The 6,694-nt window shown below is 32.8% G+C and overlaps 1 long non-coding RNA gene across 1 annotated transcript in view; it reads left to right on the top strand.

The window, feature by feature from the left end:
* Nucleotides 1-6,694, top strand: part of LOC136274014 (uncharacterized) — a 278,101-nt gene that overhangs the window by 171,691 nt on the left and 99,716 nt on the right. The window lies entirely within an intron of this gene.

The following is a 6,694-nucleotide window of genomic DNA, read 5'->3' as shown; positions in this document are numbered from 1 at the left end:
AGCACACAGTGGGCGCGATAGGTCGCCAGGGGATGCTTACTCCTCCTAGTCACCATATCACTTCTCTATCTTTTTAGAGGTCTGTGTTGCTTTGTTTTAAATTCGTATTCCGCTTTATGGATTTTTGAGATGGTTGACAGTTTGTTATGGTCATTTTACATTTTAGAAATAATAAATAAAATGATGTTTTGAATATCATATTGCTTAAAACTATGTATCTTAAAAGATTTGTGAGTTTAATTTTATAAATCGTATTTAACGGCCTTTGTTGCATTACCATTGCTGCTACGTTGTCACTATGCTGATTTACAAAACAAAATGAATCAATATGGTGGTAGATCACTATTTACTTTATCTTTAAAAAAAATTAAATGTTCCGCCTGTAACGTGTTATTCTTATTGGCTAGATATAAGCGATTCACACTTTTTAAATTTGCCTTTCTCCTTTAGTTTAATCAACAATGCCGTTGGTACAGCTGATTTGAAAAAAAATCCAAAAAGTTTTAAACAATGTTGCCTGCAATAACATTAATAGAGACTAGTAGACTAATTGTTCTCGAACAATTAGAGGACTTCCACCTCATTGTGTTTTATGTTTAAAATAGGATTGCTTCAATAGAAAAAAGTATTTTTTAATCTGCGTTACTTCGGAAAAAAGTATCAACCGATTAAGTATGCAATTTTTATTGCTTGACCTTGGCCTTTTACCTTTAAGTCAATTGGATCGGACAAGGTAGACGCTTCAATTCCAAGTGGTCAGATGTATTTATGGTTATTGATTCGAAAGGTTATTTGTGTTTTATAAATGTTCGAAACTTTTAGAGGCAATAACTGCTAGATAGAGACTTTGGATCCCTTCGGTATGAATAGAATAAAGGAGTGTACTGAATACATTAGTAAAAGTTTCAAGTCTCTTTCTCTAGTTCATGAGGAGTAGCGATAACAAGCGTTTTGTACAATAGGGACAATAACTCAATAATATTTTCATTAAAAGGGTCAAAGGGTTATATTTTGAAATGTCTTATGATGTCCTACTACATCCATAAAAAAGGTTTTCTCTACTACCCTACACAAAAGAGATATAAAAGCTCATTAATTAACGGATTTCCAAATGACCTTGACCTTTATGTCATTTTGTTCGGCCAAGGTAGATGCTTCCATCCTTAGTGGTCCGAAGTCTTTATGACAAATAATTAAAAAAGTTGGAAGTGATTTTATTGACAATCCAACACATCCAGGGGCAATAACAACTAGAAGGGGGGCTCAGATCCTTTCGGTATGAATAGATTGAAGAACCCTCTAATTGGTAAAAGTTCCAAGTCTCTGTCTCTTAAAGTTTCAGAGGAGTAGCAATAACAAGCTTTTCGTACAAAAGGGCAATGACTTTGTAAGTTCTGGGAGTTATGAAGCAAAGGGTCATTTGGTACCATAACTTCTTCTAATGGTCAATAACATAGAGAAAAAATTATTTCAATATCTCTTGAAACAAAAAAACTGTCCCTGGAAAAAAAAGAAGAAAAATAATAAGAATAACTAGTAGACTTATTGTTCTCGAACAATTAGAGGTCTTTCCACCTCATTGTGTTTAATGTTTGAAATAAGATTCTGCAATAGAATAAAGTATTTTTAATATGCGTTACTTTATAAAAAAAAATGTCAAAAGATTACGGATGCAATTTTTTTATTGCTTGACCTTGACCTTTGACCTTTATGTCATTTTGATCTGACAAGGTAGACGCTTCCACCTCAAATGGTCCGATGTCTATATGATTATTGATTCCAAAGTTATTTGTGTTTTTATTGAATGTTCCAAACTTTCAGGAGCAATAACTGATAGAAGTTATTGAAGTTATAGAAGGCTCTTGGACCCTTTCGGTATAATAGATTGAAGGAGCGTTTAGGTGAACTGAATACCTTAGTAAAAGTTTCAAGTCTCTATCTCTAACAGTTAGTGAGGGGTAGCGATAACAATAGGGGCAATAACTCTATAATTGTTTCATGGTAGGGGTTTAAGGGTTATATTTTGAAATGTCTTATGATGTAGTACTACAGTCAGTTCATGCATATCTTTTACAATTTTATGATATGATATGGTATGGGATTTGTATGCTATGCTATGAGATTTGTATGCTATGCTATGAGATTTGTATGCTATGCTATGAGAAATTTAAAAGAGATAGTTATGGTATGGTATGGTATGCTATGCTATGGTATGGTATGAGATTTGAAGAAACGCGCCTCCTTTGTATGAAGAGTTCCAAATTTTTTCTTTATCAAAAAGGCAAACAAAATTAAAAAATGAGATATTGTTTATATTAAACTGTTTTATTTTTGTTTAAAATAGCAAAGTATATTTACATATCCATCAAATTTATATTGTTGATGCATATACACGTGAAAATTTACAAAAAAATCGTTTTTCGTTTCGTTGAAATCAATCCTAAATTTTACAAAAAGTTGAAAATGGCGGAACAGAGAGGTGCACGATTGTCAGTGGAAACAAAGAGAAGGATTTTAGCAATTAGGAAAGAAGAAAGAAGTCTGGGGAAGATTCGAAGTGTTCTTTGTTTGAGATACGGTGTGAAAGTGAGTAGACAGGGGATTTACATGTTCCTGAAGAAGTGGGATCGCGATCAGACACTTGTGAGGAAAACAAGAGTGCCAGACGAAACTGAAGGAAATTCACAAAGACCTTATTCAGATGTGGCAAATGGAAAACGATGAACTGACTTGTGGTGAGATGCGAGAGAAACTGAAGGACAGTGTTGGTTTAGACGTGTCACCTGCGCTTATCTCGAAAGTGAGGAAAGACCTAGGATGGCAAGCCAAAACTGGAAATAGGACAAGTCAGCTCATTAGTAGGAAAAACGTGAGGGTATGTAAATGTTCGCCGGTATTTCATATGATGTTACATGTATACAAGTATTCCTGTAATGTGTGCGGGTGCGAATTCTTTAATTTATGAAATGCACACGTGTGTTTGCAGTATATGAAACTTTAATGTAAAAATTCCTGTGTATTTTTTTTTAGTTTGTAAATTATAGTCGTTCACTAATCAAAGAAGATTAGAATTTTGATCAACAACTGCTTTTATTAGGTCAAGTACAATCACCAGATTTAGCAACTTTACATAGCTTCATTTACCATGTTTACCTACCTGAAATGCTGTGGGTTTATTTAGCCACCTTTTAGAGATTAAATTGCTTTTTATTTAGTTTAACAGACAAATAATTGTAAGGAAACTGTGAACCAATATTTGTACATGTACCGTGTAGCTTTAGCAAAAACAGTCAAAACATGCTGATCTTGAGCAGTTTTAAGCAAAATATGCATTTCAATCTATTGTTTGGGTAACAACTACGGTAACTGTATGACACTTGTGTGCAATGAGCCATGGTTTAGTGTGATAACTTCACATTGTGTTGATCGAATGATTACCAATCAATCATTTTTTTACTGGTAACCAGAACTGTACTTCTTTGTTATTCCATTTAGATGTAGCTGTTTGGTAACACGTAGACTGTTATACATAGCCTCAAAACTTTCAGAACTTTCGGCCACACCAACTTAATTTCTGACATCCAATGAAAAAAGTATGAGCGGGCGAGCGATTATACATGTATAATAAAATTATTTTTAATTGTAATGAAAATTTGTAGGCAGTACATTGTGCGGACAGTTATATTTTTCCAGCTTGTTTCTGATTTATATATTAAAACTATTTAAAATATGAGAAATAAATCAAAAATAGAAGAGGAAGTTTATGAACGCACAGGGTCTGATTAAGAAGAAAATGTGGCCTTAACAGCAATTTCGTGAAATAGCATTATTTTCAATAATGATCTTTTCGTGACTGGTTTTCAGATGACAGTTCTAAGTTGAAAGTTACTGCTGCACCTAAGTGTGACTCTTTTGTACGAATGCCCATTTAAGAAAAAAGTATGATTGGGTAACTAAATAAACTTACTTAAGGTAGGTAAATAAAGATATGTAGGTAATGCAAGCTATGTAGCTAAATAAAGTGATTGTACATGACCTATTAATTATGTTGTTTTTACATATTCAAATGTTAGTTTGATTTACATTAATTTCTAATCCTGCATTTTACCAACAGGAGAGATTGCAGTGGTGTTTGAAAGCTGTTGAAGACAAAGAAGACTTCAAGAATGTGATATTCACCGATGAAACAACAGTAGAAATGTGCTCAGCCGGGAGACTCCACTTTTTTCAAAAATCCTCGGAGATACAGAAGAAAACATCTAGAAGGAGTCGTCCTAAACATGCTTACAAGGTAAAAAAAATTTCAGTGTTGCAAATATGCTTGTCAAAAAAAGTTTGGGTCATTTTTTAGAAAAACCAGTTTTGATGTAATCAAGTCACACTGAAGAGATTTATGAAACGTCATGTATGCATGTTTAATTGTTATTATATGTAAATGATTTAATCTATTGTAAAGCTGTAACAGATATAAATATTTATAAAACTGCATTTATTAAACAAAATGATTAATATTGTAAATTATATCCATTAAGGTACACGTTTGGGGAGGTATTTCCTACGAAGGGAGAACAGACATATGCATGTTTACAGGGACAATGGATTCTGTCATATACCAAGGGATAATAGAAAAGAACCTAATCCCTTTTGCAGAGAAGAAATTTCCAAATGGATTTAGAATCTATCAGGTAATTCAATTTTACAAAACAATTGCAAATGTCTTTAATGTAAAACCATTTAGTACTTGTATAATTTCTCTTCTTGATTTCACAACACTATTGTGAAAAAAATTATTTTTATGCCATATATTTTAGGATAATGACAGCAAACATGTGTCCAAGTCAACAAAGGAGTGGATGCAACAGAAGAATCTCTTGGACAAGATCATGAAAACACCAGCTTCGTCACCAGATATTAACCCAATTGAAAACGTGTGGGCAGCTATGAAACTATATCTCACAAAGACTGTGAAACCAAAGAAGAAGGAAGAACTTGTTGCTGGGATCAGAGATTTCTGGAATGGCCTTTCCGCTGATGGCTGCCAGAAATTCATCGACCATATTCACAAGGTGATCCCAGCAGTTGTTTTGAACAGTGGGGAACAGTCAGGGTATTAGATGTGCTGTTCTTCATATGATTATGAACTTGAGTGAACATGTCCATCAGGAGAGGATTCTTTGTTTTGATAAAGACACTGCAGGCATATTGAATTAATGTGTACAATATTCAAATTCTTTTGTATGTATTGAGCTGATGATATCACCATGCAATGTCTAACCTTTCATATATATTCTTCTCTTATAGTATGTACATATAAAAATGCTTACGTTATTTGATTTTGAGTTTTCTTTCTTTTTTAAGTTTTTTCTTAAATGTGGCTGCTCAAAGTTATTTCTGTGTTTAGCGTCTACTTCAAAATACTAAACCTAAACGGGGGATGTTTATACATATATTAAGGTCAGACACAACTTTAATGTCTTCCATTTTTTAAAAAATGATTCTATCTCCGCAATATGAAGATTTTCACTAAGTAAAATTGTAAAAACATTTTATTTTACATGATTCTTTTCCATTTGAATTTTTAACATTAATGTAAAATATGTACCATGGCTCAATTTGTATGCAATTATTTGCGTTTTCTATGTGATTAAAAGAAAAATTCAAAATAGTCATCCATAGCTTGGTAATGAACCCTGAACTTTTTGGCTTAAACCATGTTTATATACACATAAATAAGGAAGAGATTTTCATAATGATTATAAATTATTCCATTGATACAAATACAGCAAGTTTTCAAGATTCAAGGCCACCGCATTAATTTTTTTTTTTTTGTCAACTTTAATGATTTGCTCATTACATCTACATTTCTACAGATTGCAGTATTTAAGCTGCAAACCAAAAATTCAAACTTGAAAAGGGATTTGTAGGAGTGACAGAACATAGAATTATCTTTGAACAGCCTCATGGTAATTTCATGCCACATTTAATGAAAGATGTCTCTGTGCCCTCTTGAAGCGGTTACCATTAATGAAGTTCACAGCATTAATATTGATAACACATCTCTTAAGGTTCCTCACTACACCTTGAAATAGTTTCTCATACATGTATCAGCAAAAAATTACTTGATTATGATAGAAAGCATGATGGATAAGAAGTATATTTATCAAATAGGCGAAAAAATGTGCAATTTTAGATAAAAATGGTATTTTCAAAAATTTCATTTAGGAAGCATAAACAAAAGCCCCAGGTGGATTCGAACTCATGACCTGCGGTTCACAAGCCTGATACTTTAACCACTGAGCTATGACGATACACATCTGATTTGATTGATACAGTTAGTTTAACAAAACATTTAAATCGCCATCTTGTGACGTAGTGTCTAAAAAAGTACAAGTCTTGGTGTAGTGAAGTACCTTAACATGCTTAATGAGATTTCAATTTTCCTCCTAACCCACAAAATAAATACTAAATGTAACTTGAGAGAAACCAAGCAACCTTTGTTTTACAAAATACTGTATTCTTAACAGATTATACATGTATGATCATGCATCAGATGGGTTATTCATTTAATACAGGTATTTCTCAATTCATCATTTGTGAATATCATTTGTCACCCTAATTGTTCTGAATGGCAAGAAATTTTTCTCTCAGAGGACTTGTTAGATATCAAACTTACACCCGGAACTTGATAAGTCTA

The sequence above is a fragment of the Magallana gigas genome, chromosome 1 (assembly GCF_963853765.1).
Source record: "Magallana gigas chromosome 1, xbMagGiga1.1, whole genome shotgun sequence".
In the NCBI taxonomy this organism is placed as follows: Eukaryota; Metazoa; Mollusca; class Bivalvia; order Ostreida; family Ostreidae; genus Magallana; species Magallana gigas.
Note: the sequence above shows the minus strand (reverse complement) of the source record. Positions and strands in the feature narration are given on the sequence as shown.